The 20065-nt window shown below is 48.6% G+C and overlaps 1 protein-coding gene across 5 annotated transcripts in view; it reads left to right on the top strand.

Annotated features, from left to right (window-relative positions):
* The first annotated feature begins 5212 nt into the window (after positions 1 to 5212).
* The window catches only part of LPIN2 (lipin 2), an 82247-nt gene continuing 67394 nt past the window's right edge, over positions 5213 to 20065 (top strand). For 2 of the 5 annotated variants that reach the window (XM_088833383.1, XM_088833382.1), the window contains exon 1: positions 5213 to 5442. The gene's annotated coding sequence lies outside the window, so the exon portion shown is untranslated. Of the gene's footprint in view, positions 5443 to 5679; positions 5827 to 9638; positions 9808 to 10560; positions 10670 to 20065 lie in introns of those variants that run through there. The other 3 variants (XM_055417145.2, XM_055417147.2, XM_055417148.2) reach the window with 3 other exon arrangements.

Below are 20065 nucleotides of genomic sequence, written 5' to 3'. Positions count from 1 at the left end.
AAAACTGTTTCAGCTTTGTTCTTTGAATAAAATACTTAACGATAGATTCAACTACTTGAATGGTTATGAGCCACTTCTGGTTTTCTATTTCAGTTTTATTAACATAATTCTTGGATTTTTCCCACTTCATCTAAGTTTTCAAATTAATTGGCATAGGAAATGTTCACAAATTTGTCCTCACTTTCTGTGTCATGTGTGATTATAAACTATATAGGAATATAGTTTATTCTTCACATTGTTGGTACCTTTTCTTTTTCCCTCAATCGATTTTAACCAGAGGTTTGTAAAATGTGTTGTGTGATGGTTAAGTTACTAAGTTGTGTCTGACTCTGAGACCCTGTGGACTGTAGCCTGCCAGGCTTCTCTTTCCATGAAATTCTCCAGGAAAGAATACTGGAATAGGTTGCCATTTCTTCTTCTGGGGGATCTTCCCAACCCAGGGATCAAACCCACTTCTCCTGCTTGGCAGTCAGATTCTTTGCCACTGAGCCACCTGGGAAGTCTGTAAAATGTGTTAGTCTCTCACAAATCCAGTGTTTGGCTTAACTGGTCCTTTCTGTTGTATATTTTCAGCTTTATTATTTTCTTATTTTATCTTCCTTTCTACTCTTTTATTGAACTGTATTTTGTGTCCCATTTCTAACTTTTTTGCTCTTTACATTTAAAGCTATTTTCCACTATAAGCTTTTAGGTCTATAAATTTCACTTTACTTATTTAGCTTTCTCTCTCAAGTTTTCATATGTAGTATCAAATATTTGATACACAGTATTTAAACACTTACATTTTCATATGGATTTGTTCTTTGACCCAAACAAATGGATTTTTCTAGTTTTTTTTTTTTTAACTGATTCTTGACTTAATTGCATTGTAGTCAGAGAATATGCTCTGCATGAGGAAATTTTCCATATTTGTTGAGACTTGCTCTATGGCTCAATCTATGACCAATTTTAGTGGGGTTTCTGGGTGGATTCAAAAATAATTTTTTTCTTATTCTATGATTTTGCACTTGGGATCCCTCCTTTATTAGGTCTGCCACTAAACTCGCCGCTTAAAGCAGACCCTCTGGTTTTACTTCTGCCCGCAAGACTCCCAAAGCTGCAAAAACCAATATTCAGATTCACTCAATTCAGCAAATACCTTCCAGGCAAAAGCTGACTTTGGCCTTTGCTTACTGCTCTGAGTTCTGGCATTCATACTCTCTCCTAGGGCTATTTCTTAACTTCTTACCAGTTTTTGGATCCCTTCTAGCATATATCTTTTAATATTTTACCCAGTATTCTTGTTTTCAGTGGAAGAGTTAGTCAGATACTCAGCCAAGCATACAACTAGAAATGGAAATCCTCTTTTAGTTTTCAGCAAATATTTGTTGGACACCTACTGTGTGTGGAATAAGCACTGTGGTTGTGACCTGTGCAAGGGGGACTAGTGACGCCAGAAAAAGACTGGGACAGTGGAGGCACCTGACAGAGCTGCTGGGAGGGCGGTTAAAACTATGGGCTGGGCAGTCAGGCAGGCCTGGGGATGAAGGTCAGGGTCTCAGCTTACTGGCAACACTCAACCTTTCTGTGCCTTCAGTTCCTTCTTCAATAAATTGGCATTAACAGTAGCAGCTGCCTCAGAGGTTTGTAGTTAGAATTACTAGAAAGCAGAGCAGTGATGGCTCAGAAAATGCTAACTTGTCTGTGTTCTCACAGAAGAGATGCATAAACTGGGAACAACAAGGTTATTTCTCTGTGACTGAATCCCCTCCCCCCGGAGCTGCCAGAGGAAGGGCGTAGGATCCCCTGCCTTCCAACTCTGGGCTGAGGAGACTGGATCCTCATCCTGGGGACCATCGTTCCCTCTTCCACAATCCCTCAACGAGACCCCCTTCTCACCGGCCCCCTCTCTCCTGACTTAGATTGCTTCCTCAATGAGTTTAGATTGTGGAAATCAGGGACAGGAAGGCAAGGTCTGCAGGCAACTTCTGCTTTCCAGAAGTTCCCTGAGACAAGCAGCATGTCTGGGTGCATTCTCATGGTGGGGGGCGGGGGGCAGGGCGGAGAAAGGGGGCAATGCACAAAGGAAAATGAACGTTCATGTTTTAAAAGCTAGCCTGCTGCAGAAGGGATGGCTAAAGCATACCAGCTAGAAGGAGCAGGAAAGGAGAACACCACCCTGGATGCTATGCAGGGAACCTGGGCTTTTTCCTCTAGGCAGTGGACTGCCAATAACTGGTGCCCGGGTCTTGTCTGTGATTCAGGGTGAAGGGTGCTTAGAAGTTGAGGAACAGAGGGCAGGGAGACCAGCTGGACTGTGTCCCCCAGGGAATCCTCAGAGATGCTGTGGGAGAGGGCCTGATGGCTAGAAGGTGAGGCCTCCTGTTGTGCAGCTGGGGAGGTGACTGAAGGCCGTCAACGCAGTCACTCCGCAGAGAGCTTTGAGAGTAGAAACGACGAGACGTGGTGGACACGGAGGGGAGTACAGGACACAAGACCTCCTCCTGGGTTTCTGGCAAGGATGACTACGTGGATGATGGTGCAACTAGCCATGATAGGAGATTCAGGAGCAGCAGGCTTGAAGAAACAAATGCAATGGACCTGCATTTGACGTCACAGTGGGCCAGGCTGGTGGAGGTGTCTAAACTCTCTGAGTTTAGCCGGGCATGGGGCCCTCGGGATTCTGGCTAGAGTGAGGACACGGGTGTTTCCAGGAGGAAATCGTGCTCAGTAGTATTTTACTCTCGAGGCTGTGAGGGAGGGTCTGAAAGGGTGTACAGAATTTGGCAATCCAAAGTTTGTTGGTGAATCTGGCATGAGTAGCATCAGGGGTGGAGGAGGAGCGAAAGCAAGGCTGTGAAGAGGTGAAAAAGCAGAGTCTCTTCTTTCCAGCTTGGCTGGGGAGCCAAGCTGGGAGATAAATTGATCGCCTGTGGGGCAAGAAAGCTGGCTCTTGCTCCTTCTTCTCCCCCACCCCGCCGCTTCCAGCTCCCTGAGCCTGCTCACAGGGACGGGTGGTCCAGAGTTGGGGCAGAGGACACCTGGCGGGTGAGGCTCCTCCCACGAAGTGGGAGGGAGTTGGGGCTAGGACGCCTGAAGGAAGTGCCTCTTTCCTCCTGCATTCCAGTGGACTCGGAGGGAATGGAGGCTCCCAGCACACTTCTTAGATGTTAGGGACAGGAGAGTAAGTGTTAGTAACTCAATAGTGTCCGAGTCTTTGCGATCCCATGGACTGTATCTCGCTAGGCTCCATGGAATTCTCCAGACAAGAATACTGGAATGGGTTGCCATTCCCTTCTCCAAGGGACCTTCCTGAACCTGGGTCTCCTGCATCGTGGGCAGATTCTTCACCCTCTGAGCCACCAGAGAAGTCATGGGCAGGAAGTGAAGGCAACAGATATTTCATGAGTCTCTGTTTTGCTTAGGTAGTGGCGTAATGTAGGTAAATATCAGAGAATGAGGAAACGGTAAACGTGTGAACCTGTCATTCAGATAAGGGATCCAATCTCAGGTAGTTTGGAGGGAGGGAGGATGTTGTAGGGCTTCCTGAATGATGAAAGGAAGGAAGGAGGCCTGACTGAATAGTTTCTTCCCAAGCTCTTTTCCAAGGCAGTGAGAATGGCCTCAAAGAAACAGGAAAAATCTCAAGGGCGGGGTGGGGGTGGGGTGAGGGGTGGGGGTGGGGTGGGGGGAGAAAAGCAAACAAGTAACGGAATACTCAGGTCCCACACTAAGCTAAATTAGGCACTTTACTGTGCCTTTATGCTCAGTTGCTAAATCCTGACTCTTTGCAACCTCATGGATTGTAGCCTGCCAGGCAACTCTAGTTCATGGGATTTCCCAGGGAAAAATACGGTAGTGGGTTGCCATTTCCTTCTCCAGGAGATCTTCCCAAATTGGGGATTAAAGCTGCCTCTCCTGCATCGTCAGGCGGGTTCTTTACCACTGAGCCAGCGAAGCCTGCTTTAAGTGTAATGGTGTGTGATTCTCAAGACAACCCCAGGAGAAAGGCATTCCTGTTCCCATTCTATTAACATAGAAAGTGAGGGTCCAACTATTTTTCTTGCTTTAATTTCATTTCTCCAGAGCAAAGTACTCTGAAATACAAAGGGAAAAGTCCAGCCTTTGTCTTCGAAAATTTTTATCTGCTTGTGAAGCCTGGCACCCAAAAGGGAAACTCTAGAGTCCCTGGGCCAAGGAAACCACCTACATTTCTGTGGGGCCCTGGTTAAGGATGGGGCGAAGCTTGGCCGAATGCTTGAGAAAGGCAGAAGGAACTTGGAGGAGGAAGTGGTTGCCTAGTTCCTTCTGCAGAGGCCACCCAGGGGCCCTGAGACAGGGAGCTGGTTCCCTGGTCTCAGCCCTGTCAGCCCACACTCCGTCGACGGGAAGAAACTGAGCTGCGGCTGGGCTTGGGAGGAGCTTTATATAAATGCCCTACTTTTCAATATCCTCAAAGCTGTATAAGTTGTCATCCACAGGATGCATACTGAGAAGTTAATGGAATTTGGAAGGAACACATGTACTTCCATTCATAACTTTCAGTAAGGGCATAGACGGCGAAGATTCAAAAGCCAGTGTGCAACAGTAATATCCAGCCCGAGCAATCCATTTGTTTAAATGTGTATTTTTAAAAGGGGATGTGTAATAGGATGGGGGCGGGGCGCGGGTAAGGAATCGAACAGATGTACTACTGGTGATCGAAAGTGGATTATAAATACTGATGCCTTGTTTCTTTTTTGCCCTTTACTGTGTTCAGTCGCATGGGACTCTTTTACAACCCCCGGACTATCCATGGGAGACTCCAGGCAAGAGTACTGGAGTGGGGTGCCACTTCCTTCTCCAGGGGACCTTGCAGATCCAGGGATCTAACCCGTGTCTACTGCGCCTCTTGGACTGGCAGGCGGGTTCTTTACCACTGAGCCACCTGGGAAGCCCTCTTCATATTTATTCTTTTTGGGCAGTTGGGCTCTAAGATGCTCGTGACGCGCTGCAGGGTTGCCATGGGGACCAGGAGACACTATTATAGAAAGGTAACGTTCGGATGGCCCCACGCCCGCCAGAGGCCCGGGCCCGCCGAGCGCGCGGGAGATGGGAGGCTCGGCGGCGCGCGGGGCCGCGGGCTGGAGGGCGGCGCGTGGCCGGGAGCGGGCGGCGGGGCGGCGGCGTCACGTGGCGGGGCGGGGCCTGCGAGTCGCCCGCCTGCCCGCCCGCCCGCCCGCCCGCCGCCGCCGCCCCGCCGCCGCGTCCCATTCATGCGGGCCGCCCGGCTCGGCTGCGGCCCAGGCGGCTCCCGAGGCAGCGGCGGCGGCGGCGGGCTCCCGGGCCCCGCGCGCGCCCCTGGCCGGCCGCGCCCCCTCGGCCGCCCGCGAGCGCGCCCAGCCCGGCGGGCCCTCGCCGAAGCCGTCCGGCCGCAGCCTGCCCTCCGGGCGCCGGCGCGGGCCGGGAGCGCAGCCGCCGCAGGTAAGCGGGGTCGCGGGGCCTCCTCTCCGCGGCGAGGCGGGTGGCGGGAGGGCTGTCTCCAGCTCGGCTGCAGCCGAGCCCCCTGCCTGCGCCCCCTGCGGGCGGGCGGGCAGACACGGAGGAATTCGGCGCCCCTGGCGCGCGAGCGGAGGGTGACCCCGGGCCCCTCGCCCGGCCCTGCGGCGTGGAGGCGGAGCCGCGGCCCCGGGGACGCTCAGCCGCGCGGGTCCCGGCGAGGGCAGCGCCGCCGGAGGCCGCGTCTCCATCCCGCCCCCGGGCCTGGGGGGAGGGGGCCCGGCACGTGATCGCGGCGCGGCCGGGAAGTTGCTGTTATTTCTCTGCGGCCGTTCGTTCTCCAGGCGTCTCCGCCTCCGGATCCCGAGTGTGAGTAGTTCTCCTCCTCCTCCCCGACCCCCTCCCCGCTCACATCCCCCGTCTGCGGCGACCGTGTGCAAAGGATGCTGAGGCTTTCTCTCTCGACTTCTGACACCGGCGGGTCCCCATCTCTCCCCTCGCCCGGGTAGATGGAGACTGTCCCCGGTGAATACTGGGCATGTGGCCTGGATGACACACTTAGGAAAACCTTTACCAGAAAGATCAGCCTCCCTTTCAGAAAGTTCTGGAACTCTGACAGTTCGGAAATGTTAAGAATTAACTTAGCAAACCGCTGCTGCTGCGGCTAAGTCACTTCAGTCGTGTCCGACTCTGTGTGACCCCATAGACAGAAGCCCACCAGGCTCCCCCGTCCCTGGGATTCTCCAGGCAAGAACAATTGAAAAAGTGCCCCTTGCCTTGGTGTCAGAGCAGGCCCTATTGAAGCTCTTTGCCCAGTGTGGATGCTCGTAAGTGTTAAACTGGTTATTGAAACTTGGCCTGGCTAGTTCCTAAAGCTTTGACAGCACGTAGCCAGTCCTGAGATAGATTTTGAAGAAATTCTTTAGGGACCCCTGATGACTTATATGTTGATGATCTGATGTTGATTGTTCTCAGCTGCGGTAACATTGGAAAGGGCGGCAGGTACAGCAGAGGTGGGAGCAGCAGGGGAAGGACCCCCTAGTGCAGCATCGTCTCTGCTGAAGGGGCGGCAGCCTCAGGCCATCCTGGGCACGAGTGTGAAAAGCCCCCAGGCCAGAGGTGTAAGGGCATTGGACCGTGTGGGTGGCTGATTCCCTCCAGTTTCAAAGTGCAGTTGGGGGTGAAGTGTCTGAAGCACCTCCAGGCCCAGGGGTGGATGGTGAAGGCCGAAGAATGCTAGAAATGAGACTGGTAGGTTCTGTTGTAATTGATGGCGATGTTGAGAACCAACTGGAGAAGCTTTGTTTTGGAGGAACTGGAAATGGGAGCATTGGAAAGCCATCTGACACTATGGTAAAGACACTGTGAAAAGAAGGTGATTGGGATTGGCCTGGCTCTGTGTGGTTGCTCTGTTGTTCTTGTGGCTGTGAAAGGTGCTCGTCACTGGGGATTGCCACGTCTGGGTTACTGACTGCACCCTCTCCTACGCTAGACTGTGTTTTAGAAGGCCAGACTCTGGTAGCTGCCAGTTCCCAGGGTAAGGCTAGCTTCTAGAAGCATCTCCGTGGAGGTCTGTAGAATGAAGGTAGGAAGAAGTGGACAGTGTATCCATAACAGTGACCCGAGAGCTGGTGGCACTTCCTGAATGAATTCAGCTCTCCTGAATTGTGAGCCCTGGATGCACAGTCCAGGCCATGCCACTCACTGGAGGTGGTAGTGGTGGCTTAGCCGCTCAGTCGTGTCAGACTCATTGCGACCCCATGGACTGTAGCCTCCCAGGATCCTCTGTCTGTGGTGTTTCCCAGGTAAGAATACTGGAGTGGATTGCCATTTCCTCCTCCAGGGGATCTTCCCGACCCAGGGATCCAACCTTCGTCTCCTGAATTGCAGGTGGATTCTTTACTGCTGAGCCACCAGGGAAGTCCCACCCCGCTGGAGGTGTTCAGTGCGCTGATGTGCATTACAGTGAACATTTTGCAGTGTTTACATATTAACTTGAGCTTAGAGATAGCTTGGTTCTCTGTGTTGGCAGCTGTGCTGCTTCATCTATACACATTTCCTCACAGGGGGCAGTGGTGACACCCAGCTGGAAGCTTTGTCTAGTTAGGTGAATTCAGCTGCATCCCGTGGGTGCTTAGCAACCTGCCAGGAAGTGCCCCTTCAAACAAGTCTGCCCACCTTTAATTTAAATTCTTTTGATCCAACCCCAGCAGCTGTCACTGTTTGTGTACGTGTGTGCCCGCATTGAGTTGCCCATCAATCACTGGGCAGTGGTTTGGGGCCTTTATTTTGAAAGCCTATTTTGGCCTATGCTATTTCTCTTCATTCAGAAGTAAGTTGTTTTCCTTCTGACTGAGCCCCAGAGTCCTCTGACTTATCATTTGCCTTTATGATGAAACAATACACAGGTTGGTATGCAGCACCTTCTCTTGGCAGTGTGTGCAGGCTCGGTTGTGTCCGACTCTGTGACCCCATGGACTGTAGCCCACCAGGCTTCTCTGTCCATACGGAGTCTCCAGGCAAGAATACTGTAATGGGTTGCCATGCCCTCCTCCAGGGGTTCTTTCTGATGCAGGGATTGAACCCACTTCTCTTGTGTCTCGTGCATTGGCAGGCAGAATCCTATGTAAATGTTGTCTTACTACAACTTTGAGGATAGTTACTACAGGCTGGAGCAGGATGCTTTATGACTTTATCTTAGTAATAAAGTGTTTAAATAAGTCATTTTGGTGGCTTTATTGGCTAATAGTGGTGATTTGGGGAATCGACCTTCCCTGCCTTGGGCTTGAGTCTTTTATTTTAGTTACACTCTGTCACTCCAGCTAGACACTTCACATGTGTCCTGTTCTGTGGTCCAGGGTGAAAGTGGAGAGAGAGTCGCTTGTCTTTGTGAGTCTTTGGCAGTGGGAAGCTGGGTCCTGGTGGTCTGGTCTGCTCTGGAACCCTGGGACTGGGAGATTCGGCTCCTTAGTATCCATTCCCTCTAGAGGGAAGAAGGAAAAGAAAATCCGTTAGGAGATAAATGGTGCTGCGATGCAAGATAAAGCCTTGTAGTGTGACCTTTGGGATTAAATGATGATAAATTATATTGTACAATCTTGTTCGCTTTACTGATTGTAGTTTAGAATCTTTTTTCCTCTAAAGACTTAGAGTGCTAAATTTCGATGATGCTGTTTGTCAGTTAGACTGGTGTTAAAATTGCTACAAAGAAATGAAGAAAGGAGCCAGAATGCATTCACCTGGTAAAACGAGGCTCTTTGGCCACAGCATCAGCCCCTTTTCCTGCCTTCATCTCAGGTCCATACCAGAAGGGTGTGGCCAAACCCCAAGGAGGGGTTTATGTGACTGTTAGGTGGAAAGTGAAAGTCGCTTAGTCATGTCTACCTCTTTTCGACCCCATGGACTGAATAGTCCGTGGAATTCTCCAGGCCAGAATACTGGAGTGGGTAGCCATTCCCTTCTCCAGAGGATCTTCCCAACCCAGGGATCAAACCCAGGTCTCCTGCATTGCAGGCAGATTCTTTACCAGCTGAGCCACAAGGGAAACCCAAGAATACTGGAGTGGGTAGCCTATCCCTTCTCCAGCAGATCTTCCCAACCCAGGAATTGAGTCAGGTCTCCTGCATTGCAGACAGGTTCTTTACCAACGGAACTGTCTGGGGTGGGGGAGTGGCTTTTGAAATTATTTTTAGACTATTTATATCAAATATATGATTTGAGAGACTACATACATGGTCAGGGGCTGGGACTAGAAGGTGATCTTTTAAAAAACCGTTAGGAATGTGTGGCCAGTTTTTGTCATGTTTGCGTTTAGAACTTTATTATGCAGTGTTGTGTGTATCTGCAGTGTCCTATATTTTCAACATGAACTATCCAAATAAGACTTCCCTGCTTCTTTGGAGGAGAAGCATTGGCTCCCAGGAGAGCACTGCTCGCCTTGCCCTGGTAGCTGGTGGATTGCCTTTATCTGACTTTCTTGGCAGATGTGAACAGTTTAGACAAAGTCTTCCGTCACTAATCTTATGAACAGTAACTGAGTCTGTTGGCTTTATTTCATTTCATATCCTTATTTATTTTCTGTACCAATTCCCTTGATTGTTTCGTAATATGTAAGTTTGTCTGAACTGCATCAGCTGATTTTTTTTTTCAACCAGGCAGAGTATAAGAATCTGCCCGCAATATGGGAGACCCAGGTTCAATCCCTGTGTTGGAAATTTCCCCTGGAGAAGGGAATGCCAACCCACTGCAGTATTCTTGCATGGAAATCTCATGGACAGAGGTGCCTCGGGGCCTACAGTCCATGGGGTTGCAGAGAGTTGGACATGACTGAGCGACTAACACTTTGAGAGTGTAAGTAAAATGCAGAGTGGTTTGTAAATTCTAAATTGTTTTCAGCTTCTAGCATTTTTTCCATCTTTCCTACTCAAGAATCTAGAATGGTCCTTCTAGCCTGTTTCAGCAAATCTGAATTTCTCCTCTCTCAATTTCCTCCCAACTGTCTCCACCTGCCTGAACATTTAATCCTCTAGACTCACTTCCCTTGATTAACATCAGCTGCAGGGAGGCAAGCCCTTTGCATGTGGTGATACAGTTGCTTTTTCATTTGTTCTAGGCTGCTTTGTGTTTGCTCTCAAGTCATCTATGGCTCTCCTCTAGCTGCTCACCAGGGTCAGAGGAAACAACAACTGTTGCCTTAGTTTTCAGACACTCCCTGTGGCCAGTCTGCCCCGTTTGCTGTGTAAATATTGAACCAGAGGGAGTAGAGGAGAGGTGGACTGCTGGATGGAATAAGAAGCCAGATGTAAAGGCTTGTTGTATTCTAGCAAGAAGACAGAAGAGGGAAGGAACATTTAAACAGGGTTACCATTGGGGACCGGTCACGGGAACAAGATCTGTAGGTTTACAAGTCTCTGTGAAGGGGAGAGAGGAAGGGACAGGTCTTCATGGGTTGGTGCACGGAAGGAATCCAATCCAGTGTGCCCAGGTAGTGGTGCAAGCCTAGCATCTGCAGGGCACCTGCTGTGCTCTCTCCAATCGTCTTGATTTTTAACTTTTTTGGTCGTTTGTTAATTTAGTTGTTGTATATTTTATGTAACATTACAGGGAATGCAAAGGAACATGGATTTGAAAAGTTCAAGAAACACGATTAAAGACACTAATATTTCGAAGAGAAGAGGTACCACTACCTAGGTTTAGAAGTGACTTGGTTTTGGTGAGTATGATCAAGTAATTGTAGATGAAGAGGAGATGCTGAGGGCAGGGAAAACCTCCTTCAGAAACTCTGAAGCTGGGACTAGTGACTTTCTCACAGGAAGGAAGAAGGGCGTGTGGCACCAAGTAGCATCTTCAGTGGCTGAATGTCTGCATTTACCTGTTTCTGAAACATAATGGAAAGGGTGATACTATCCTGGTTTTCAATCCTTAGCAAGATGCTTTCCAATCTTTACTAAGATGTTTTCCTTTTTATAGAAAAAGGATAATTATAAAGAAGGTCATTGGTTAATCTGGAATTGAAATCTACCTGAGAGCCTTTCTTCTGCCTCTGAATAAGCAGAGGCAGTGTGCGGTGGTCAGGATGGTTCTCATCTCTTCATTTAGTGGTGATGTGGTGTTTTTTTGCTCCTGATAAGCTAGGTGTGTCCTCCTGTACTAGAGACGTGCTGTTTCATTCATTCTGAAAGGCCCTTGAAAGGTAGAAGCTCTTCAATATAAACTTATTTGTTAATTTTATTGTATGATTTTATATAGTTATTAAATGGGAGACAGTGAAGCCATCAGACAGTTCATGTGAATTAAGTACTCTATATTGCTGCTCCCTGGTATGAAGTGGTACTTCCTCTGATGGGTGGGTCGTAGACCTGTGACCCTCGTAAACTGATGTCTTTTCCAAACCAGGGTAAGTCGAGGAGTGCTTGGGCTTAGAGGAGACCCCTAGGGGACATACTTTTTGTTTCAAGATTCTGTGTGAATATACTTTTGCCTCATCAGGAGTCTATGTGTAATTATGTTTTTCTTTGTAAAACTTCCAAAGAATTTACTCACATATTTCTTTAAAATGTCAACATATTTGGATGAATTTTGAGTAACATTAATAGCGATAACCAACCCAATGGACATGAACTTGAGCACACTCCGGGAGATAGTGGGGGATGAGAAGCCTGGCGTGCTACAGTCCATGGGGTTGCAAAGAGTCAGACACAACTTAGTGACTGAACAAGAAAAATGATCATAACATCTTTTTACATAAGAACTACACAGAAGAAGGACTTATTTAGGGAAGCATCATTTAAGAGAGAAGGTCTCTGTTTTATAACTAAAAATGTGTATTAAACCAGTGCTTTTTGAGAAAGAACTGATCTTTTGTTGACCTGGCTCAACGAATTCAAAAAACTTGCCTAAGTAATGTTATTTGAAAAGTAAGAATTTGGAATTTGGGGGGGGTCTTTAAAAGATAGCTGCTCCATCCACTGAGGCTGTCTGTCTGCAAAATGGTGCTGATGTCGTCTTTTAGGAACACTCTATGTTTCTGGGAGGTGCTTAACGTTTGTAAGACCTTGTCATCATCATTGCAATTACACGATTGAAAACTTTCTTAAGGCAAGGCGTTGTGGTTCACACAAATTATCTCATGAGTCACGACGACTCTGGGAGGTGGAGATAATGGTCCCATTTTCTAGGTAAAGATGGTGAGGCTGGAAGAGCTTTGCCAAAGGCTGGCAGCTGTGCAGGGGGGCGGTGCTGCCCTCACCCCATCACCACTGCTCTGCCCAAGGACTGTAAGAATTCACCTGTGTCTGCCTGACAGGCTGGAGTCAGTTTTCGGGCTTTGTTTTGACTTGATTAGGTAACATTGGAGAACTAATTCTTAATGTCAGCATCTATCAACTGCTAGAAGGTTAGCACCTGCTGTGTAGTCGCCTTGGGTTTCTCTGAGGCATTTATGTGTGAAAGCCAATGGTGCCAGGGCAAGAAGTGCCAGGGAGAGAACCCCGGAGGGCGTGGGCCTGGGGCCGCGCTGGAATCAGCGGGACTGTGTGATGCCAGGTCCCTCCGCCTGCCTGCCCCGGCACGAGCGCATCGCCGGGCTGAGGCGGGACGGAGCGTTTAAAACATGCCCCAAACGCTGGCCCAACATTGTTCTCAGCTGAGTCCCCGAGGACGCTGATTCTGTTTAGTGTCGAGAAGGAGAACTGGGCTCAGTTGGGCTTTGGAGACATTGTTTGTCAGAATCCAAGAAGCTCCCTTCCTCAGGGATCTTCCCGGGTACTCTGGACTTGTGTGTCCTCTGTGACTCCCCGTTACCTGGGCCTGGACTGAGGGTCTCAGCCCCAAGTCCAACGTGGCCAAGCTGGATGGGGCTTCCAGCTGTCTCCTCCATACCCAAGCCTCTCCCTCCCGTGGGGGTAGCTGGCTGAGACCCCTAATGCTGTTGAGTTTGAGGGTTTCTTAATTGGTTTCTTCACTGTATCATTTGACTCAACTTGCCAACTCCATCTGCAGAAAGCTTCTCTCTAACGGAGTTTTAATGGTGTTTTCCTTACTTGTGAATAAATTAACGATTTGGGATTTATCAGCTCTTCAGTACAGGGGAACTTTCCATTAAACAAATGCATTCATAGACGTTCAGGAATTTCCACGTTCTTAAATACACTTTTGGCCTTAAGTTGACTCAGTTGTCTCATCTGTAATGTGGAGACAATACCTATACAACTGTGCTGTTGGGGGACGATGTGTGTTAAATGTCAGAGCCTCGATCCACCCCAGGACCGAGGCAGGGTGGCGGACTGGGAGCTCTGACTAGACTAGGGCAAAGGGCTGGAAGGCAGCAGAACATCCCCCTTGCCCTGAAGTAGCTTGCAGTCTTGTCGGGGAGTTAAGTTTGCTTCTGTGTGAAGCTGAATGGGGAGGGGTTGAAAGGGAGCCAAGGAAGAATCAGACCTCTGTGCTTGTATTTTTAGCACGAGAATATGATGTTTGGTTGAAAGATGTTTATGTCTCAGAGATATGATTGCTTCCTGTGCTTAAAATTTCTTCCTTGACCCAGAAATTTTAATCTTTATAGTGTCAAAATAGGAAATATGCTTTTGTAAGTCAGCAGTTTTGTATATCTTTTATGTACTACGTGCATTTACAAATTTAAGCCTTGGGATTTTTGCCGTCATTTTCGCTCTGGCTCTGTGAATCTTGTCCAGGCCTGTAGGGAGAGCCTTGTCCTTGTATTTGCAAAGCAGAGCTGTCTTCTGTACTTGGTATGTATACTGCAGATGAATGCTTAATTAAAAGAAGATTCTGTTGCTGACTACTTTATAACTAGTCTCTAAGTAGTTGACATTTTTCTGCAAGCTTCAATCATTTTCATAAAAAATTTACTTCGATTATAAAGCTATGTGTAGTTTTATTCTCTGCTAGCTGAAAAATACTAATATACCTGTATTGCTATGGTAGCTGATGTTTTTTTTCTTTTTTTCCAACTGCTGAATGTCAATCTGGTAAAATGCTGGCTGAATCTTTTGTTGCTGTCCTTGCCATCAAATGGGAAAGGACTTTTGTATAGGGCTTCCCAGGTGGCTCAGATGGTAAAGAATCTGCCTGCAATGTGGGAGACCTGGGTGCAATCCCATGGTTGGGAAGATCCCCTTGAGAATGGACTGGCTACCCACCCCTGTATTTTTGCCTGGAGAATCCCATGGACAGAGGAGACTGATGGGATACATACAGTCCATGGGGTTACAAAGGGTCAGACACGACTGAGCAACTTTTACCTTTTTCTTTCTGTGTTAGGACATTTCCCTACCCCACACAAATCATCTGGATAACATAATAGGAACTCTGCTATATTTAAATTTCCTGGTTCGTTTGTTTGGTCTTGTTAATGAGAAGTACCTAGATCTCAAATGGACCACCAGGGCTGGTGCTGAGAGTTGGAAGAGAGCTTCTCCTAATTAAAAGCCAAACAAAACAAAACCTCATGGTGCTCCTATGCGCTTGGTGTTTATTTCTCTTTCCTCTAGTAGGTTGCATTCCGGTAAACAAGATTCTTATCTATAAGGCTGCATCACGTAATAAATCTCTCCATCTTAAGACATTTTAAAGTACATGTGTGTATGTATATATTTATATGTAGTTTAAAAATTCAAATAGTACTTTTAATAATCTTCCTCACTCTTGATCAGTGCTTCCTGAAAGCACCTCTTTTCAACTCTTCTGTCTGTTTTGTGTGGGACTTGGGTACGTGTGTGTGTGTGCGTGCGCACATGCAATTGTGCTTGCACCTCGATAGCTTGGTTTTCTGATTGGAGGCCTTCTCAGAGAAAGTGACTTCCTGGTGTGCGAGGTGAAGATTCAGCTCCTCTCGAACCCTCCTTACACACGTTTCCCTCCATCCTCCCAACATAACTGTATCATAATTTACTTTCTCAATATTTGGTGTTTATGTTTTCATGACTGAATGCGGTTCAGAGCCAAGCCTGTGCAAGGATCCTGTTTCTTCCGCAGTTCCAGTCTTCGTCTTCTCTGGGGTTGGTTTTTGTGTCGGCGTGTGTGTCAGGCCCCCAGCTTCCGACAGAGCTCCGGACCCCTCACCTGGGTCCCCGTGACCCTCGCCTGGCTCGGGCCTGCCCTCCGGGTGGGCAGGTGCAGGAAGGGCTGCTGGAAGTCAAGGGCCACTCCCGTTGTGACCGCCGCCTGTGGAGCCGGGAGGTAGATGCTGCCCCTCCTGTCTGCAGGCACCTGTGGGAACGTTGGTTTGGAAAATCATGGTTTTGACTTGGAAGTTTTCTTGGAAGTTTCCGTGGTTTCTGACATCCCTCCACCCCGGAGGGCTTCCAAGCACTTTCTGATGGTGTGATCCTCCTTGTTTTTTTTTTCCTGCGTCCATCTTTCGTCTTTCAAAAGCATGACATCTTCCACTTCCCCTAACCATGCTATTTGTACTTGCCAGTTACTCCTCTTATATTTCTCCCTGTTGACCTGGTGAGTGGATTCCCTTGCTAGGGCTGCCATCACAAAGTGCCACAAATGATTACTTAAGCCCAGAAACGTGCTGTCTCAGAGTTCTGGAGGCCGCAGGTCCGAGGTCGAGGTGTCAGCAGAACTGGTTCCTGCAGGGCCGCCTCTCTCGGTTAGGCACCAGCCTCGGCTTTTCTTGTGGGCGGGCACCGTGATCTCTTCCTCAGGTTCTCGTGGCCTTCTCCCCGGGTGTGTGGGTGTGTGTCTCTGTTTGTCCAGGGCTCCCCTTTTCATAAGGGAGCCAGTCATTCGTTTAGGGCCCATCCTGACGACCGCATTTTAACTCAGTTAACCTCTGAAGATCCTGCTTCCAGATAAGGTGGTGGTATGATGTGTTGAGGGTTCCAACATCGACTTAACCTGGGCCACAGTTCAGCCCAGAAGAATGAGTTTCAAGAGGGAATGGTGATCAAGTAACACCCTCTGTGTCAACAGCGTGTCCTGTTACTGTAACCTCTTAAAAGATGCTTTTAGTCACATCTGTCTTCACTGAAGATCTGAAAACCACTCTCAGGAAACAATTTTTTGATTGCCCTTGGAGATTTCTGTTCAGAGTCTGTGACTGCTAAAATTTCCACTGGTTTCCTGAATGTTTTATAACTTAGCATCTGAGTCACCTCATTTTCTACTCCGGCATTGATTCTGCAGTAATTTGAAGGTTGGCAAAATGCCCAACGGAGAAGGCAATGGCAAGCCACTCCAGTACTATTGCCTAGAAAATCCCATGGATGGAGGAGCCTGGTAGGCTGCAGTCCGTGGGGTCGCTAAGGGTCGGACACGACTGAGCGACTTCACTTTCACTTTTCACTTTCACACATTGGAGAAGGAAATGGCAACCCACTCCAGTGTTCTTGCCTGGAGAATCCCAGGGACAGGGGAGCCTGGTGGGCTTCCATCTATGGGGTCACACAGAGTCGGACACGACTGAAGTGACTTAGCAAAATGCCCAAAGAAAGAGCAGCCGCAGAATCCTAAGAGAGTAAATCGGAGTCTGTCCCTGCATGTTGGGTGACTGCGGTCAGCCGCGTCCTGTGCTCTGTCTCCTGGCTTAGTTGCGCTTTGTTTGTCTCTCAGGTGTGGCTTTCACCTGAAGTCACGCGCTCCATTCCTTCCTCCCTGCGCCCTTTGACCTCCTTCATAGTAGTTATCCCGGTCTAGCTTTGTCTTTGCCTCCCTCTCTCCTTAGAGTGTAAGTGCTGTGCGGGCAGGGGCCTGATCTGCCAAGTTCACTGCTTGATCCCAGCTCAGAATCGAGCATGGAACAGCACGTCCAAGAGATGCTGCTTTTAACCAGATCGATGTGGGAAACAGTCTTTGTTTTCATTACAAACTGCTTCACTGACCCGCTGTTGCTCTTGGGAGTCCTCCTCTCTCTCCGTGAAGGAGCTTGTGTTCCCTGGGGTGGGGCGGGGGAGGTGGGGTCGCGGCCGCAGCTGCTCCCTCTGTCCACCCAGAGCCCCGAGAGGGATGGCCCTGCCTGACATGTCTGAAAACGCCCCTGGGACCCTGGTAGGCACAGTGCACAGTCAAGCAGGACGTGAAATTCCAGTTGTGTTTGCACTGGCGTGGCTGGAAGGCCCTTCCAGGTTTCCCTGGGCCTTCTACAGCTGCAGCCTGGGATGCCGGAGCTGAGTGGCTGCCCGGGAGTCCACAGCCCTGCCTCCCAGCCTCCACGTGCTGTCTGAGACAGACAGTCCCCAGGTGGTTCCAAAAAGAAGAGGAGGAAGTGGTGAATTTGTGCTTCCTGATCTGAAAGACTTCCCTCTGAGATACCGGGGGCTGCATTCCTGAGAGTGAAACGCAGGCCCCCTGCGGCTGTCTGTGTTACAGGAGCTGAGGCCTCCTGGCCAGTCATGACATCAGTTAACTAAGCTGATGGGTTGGTGCTTGTTTTTTTTCTTGTTCGTTTAATTGTTGTGCTGCAAGCCATGAGGAAAACCCTCCTCTGCACCGCAGGAGCCACTGAAAGGTGACTGAGGCAGTGGGAGAGCCTGGTCTAATTGTTTATGCGGCAGGGGTCACCTCCTAACTAGGGTTGTGGTGCCGGCACGCATCGTGGCTCTGAAACCAGGTGAGATCCATTCCCACACAAGGGCTGGCATTCTGATGATGGTCAGGGCTGTAGCTTTAACCTCCCTAATGCTCCTTTCCATTTAAGTTAGAGAAATACAAGCCTCAAACATGAACTGTGCGTATCCGTGAAGCGTTGAAACCGTCACCTCTCAAGCAGTGGTTTACAGTCAGCTTTGGCGTTCCTGGAAAACGTACGGAACTGGGTGCCTGTGGCAAGATCTCTGAAACCAGATGGTGGGGTGGGGAGGTGGAATGTGGTTCTGTTGTTCTGGGCGTGTGTGTGTGTGTTTGTGAGAAACTTGTTGCATAGATATGTATGTACATACTGTCCTGGGATGAGAGCAGCCCCCAGTGCCCACCGAGGTGAGACTGGTGGATGGTGATCATTGGTGGACATTATTCATAATGGAAAACACTGACGTTAAGTAACAGATGCGTATGTTATTAATAAGATCTAAAATTTACCCATAAACTCTAATTACCTCAAGTTCTTAGTTTTGTACTCCATTACAAATGGCTGATAAGGAATCTGTTCATACTCCTGTAAACAGCGTGTCTGTGAAGGAATGTGAGGAAAAGCCCATGCAGTCCAGGGGCAAAATCTGCATGTCAGTGACGCTGTCGTTTTCACACATTTGGGAACACTCCTTCCTTTTAAAATTGCTTTCAGTCTTGAAATACGTCTCTTCATGCTCAGTGGTGGAAGATCTTTACCCTTCAGGGTAGGTTAGGTTTATGAAAAGAACCATAAGTCATTCAGAGCAAACCTGGTGGATAAGGCAAGCGAGAGAAATGAATCACAGCCACTCTTGTACTGTTTAAGAGTTGTGACGGCATAGTAGTGACACTGGCTTTTATCCTGTGTAACACCTAAATTTAAAGAAAAAATTAATAACATGCTGGACAGTGGTACAAAAATAGGGTTGGTTTATTGTGTACCCCTCAGTAGCGATTAAAGTAGAGCATTCACATTAAAAAGGTCACGTGTCAGGGTGACTAAGTGGTTTTACACCAAAACTTGGAAGAAGGGAATACGTGGGGAAGATGTCTTCCCGTTGCTTGGGGAGGCCAGTCTAGGGTGGACGAGGGTGCAGGGCGGGGGCCGGGGGTGCAGGTCTGGGAGTAGCTGGATCTAGCCTTTTTACCTGAAGACCTTTGCCTACACTTCTCAGGCTCTTCTGACCCAGGTCAGCCCTAATTTGGCTCTTTGGGGCTGGAATCTCTGAGTTAAGACTCACATACTATTTGCACAAATAGGCTGAAGGATGGACCTCACTTGGGTGGGCCTTCATTTCAGTTCAGTTCAGTTCAGTCGCTCAGTCGTGTCCGACTCTTTGCGACCCCATGAATCACAGCACGCCAGGCCTCCCTGTCCATCACCAACTCCCGGAGTTCACTCAAAGTCACCTCCATCGAGTCGGTGATGCCATCCAGCCATCTCATTCTCTGTCGTCCCCATTTCCTCCTGCCCCCAATCCCTCCCAGCATCAGAGTCTTTTCCAGTGAGTCAACTCTTCACATGAGGTGGCCAAAGTATTGGAGTTTCAGCTTTAGCATCGGTCCTTCCAATGAACACCCAGGATTGATCTCCTCTAGAATGGACTGGTTGGATCTCCTTGCAGTCCAAGGGACTCTCAAGAGTCTTCTCTAACACCACAGTTCAAAAGCATCAATTCTTCAGCAATCAGCTTTCTTCATAGTCCCAACTCTCACATCCATACATGACCATGGGAAAAACCATAGCCTTGACTAGAAGGACCTTTGTTGGCAAAGTAATGTCTCTGCTTTTTAATATGCTATCTAGGTTGGTTATAACTTTCCTTCCAAGGAGTAAGCGTCTTTTAATTTCATGGCTGCAATCAGCATCTGCAGTGATTTTGGAGCCCAAAAAAATAAACTCTGACACTGTTTCCACTGTTTCCCCATCTATTGCCCATGAAGTGATGGGACCAGATGCCATGATCTTTGTTTTCTGAATGTTGAGCTTCAAGCCAACCTTTTCACTCTCCTCTTTCACTTTCATCAAGAGGCTTTTGAGTTCCTCTTCACTTTCTGCCATAAGGGTGGTGTCATCTGCATATCTGAGGTTATTGATATTTTTCCTGGCAATCTTGATTCCAGCTTGTGCTTCTTCCAGCCCAGCGTTCCTCATGATGTACTCTGCATATAAGTTAAATAAGCAAGGTGACAATATACAGCCTTGACGCACTCCTTTTCCTATTTGGAACCAGTCTGTTGTTCCATGTCCAGTTCTAACTGTTGCTTCCTGACCTGCATACAGGTTTCTCAAGAGGCAGGTCAGGTGGTCTGGTATTCCCATCTCTTTCAGAATGTTCCACAGTTTATTGTGATCCACACAGTCAAAGGCTTTGGCATAGTCAATGAAGCAGAAATAGATGTTTTTCTGGAACTCTCTTGCTTTCTCCATGATCCAGCGGATGTTGGCAATTTGATCTCTGGTGCCTCTGCCTTTTCTAAAACCTACTTGAACATCTGGGAGTTCATGGTTCACATATTGCTGAAGCCT

Source organism: Moschus berezovskii, chromosome 28, assembly GCF_049115385.1.
Source record: "Moschus berezovskii isolate FMDL1 chromosome 28, NW_MosBer_1.0, whole genome shotgun sequence".
NCBI classification, from domain to species: domain Eukaryota; kingdom Metazoa; phylum Chordata; class Mammalia; order Artiodactyla; family Moschidae; genus Moschus; species Moschus berezovskii.
Note: the sequence above shows the minus strand (reverse complement) of the source record. Positions and strands in the feature narration are given on the sequence as shown.